Source organism: Mus pahari, chromosome 22, assembly GCF_900095145.1.
Source record: "Mus pahari chromosome 22, PAHARI_EIJ_v1.1, whole genome shotgun sequence".
In the NCBI taxonomy this organism is placed as follows: Eukaryota; Metazoa; Chordata; class Mammalia; order Rodentia; family Muridae; genus Mus; species Mus pahari.
Genome location: NC_034611.1, coordinates 32127534 through 32128658, shown reverse-complemented (window position 1 = coordinate 32128658; position 1125 = coordinate 32127534).

The following is a 1125-nucleotide window of genomic DNA, read 5'->3' as shown; positions in this document are numbered from 1 at the left end:
TGTCCTGGAACTCACTTTGTAGACCAGGCTGGCCTCGAACTCAGAAATCCGCCTGCCTCTGCCTCCCGAGTGCTGGGATTAAAGGCGTGCGCCACCACGTCTGGCTCGCTTGCCTCTTGACTTATGGATTCCAAGACCGAGGCCTTATGAAAGCTAAAACTGGGCAAGAAGGACAGTGCCTAGGACAAGATAGTTTTCATGGACATGACTCTACTAGCCTTCCAAATCCAGCTAGGCTCAATCTACTGAAGTTTCCCGAACCTCCTGAAATAGCACCACCAGCTGGAGACCAAGTAAGTCTTCAACACATGAGCTCATGGGGACATTTTTACATTCAAAGTATAATACTATCTTTTTTAATCTTTGATAATCTGGTACATGAAAATGTATAATTTATTTTAAGATCTTACTTGCCTTCATAATGACTGAGACTCCCTCTCATGTTTTGTTTGTACCTAGTTAGAAGCATAATGAAAAAAAAACTTTTTAATTCCTCATTGTATGTCTAGTTGATGGCACCCAATTGGCCTGAAAACAATAAATGACATCAGGTGCCAGAGAAAATATAAACATAAAACATTTTAGCAGAGCCACCAGGGGCCATACTGATCTCAGTGGCCTGCACTGCCACTGAGGCCATAGTGATGTTTGTTGTCCGGGCTGCCTTTGAGGATCTGGTCTGGCCCTTGGTCTGCAGCTGGTTCATGGTCTGAGCTGTTGCCAGCAACTGTGTGGAGGCTGTGATCTGTGTTCCTGATCACTGGGAAGAGTAAGGAGGCTGCTTGTACTGTGATATTTTGACTGAAGGTACACAGATGGGAGGGAGGGACATGAAAGCTTCCATGACAACCCTTACCCTGACCCTGCTCACCCCCCCCACACACACACACACATTAAAAAAAAAAAAGTAACCATGTAGACAGAAAGTCACTGAAGAGAACTCTTTAAAAGTGTTATGGGAATGCTGAGGTGTGGCTCTCTACAATTGACAACTTCCGGAGGGGGCTCATCAGGAGAAGGACTGGATGCTTTCTTTCTTTCTTTCTTTCTTTCTTTCTTTCTTTCTTTCTTTCTTTCTTTCTTTCTTTCTTTCTTTCTTTCTTTCTTTCTTTCTTTCTTTCTTCA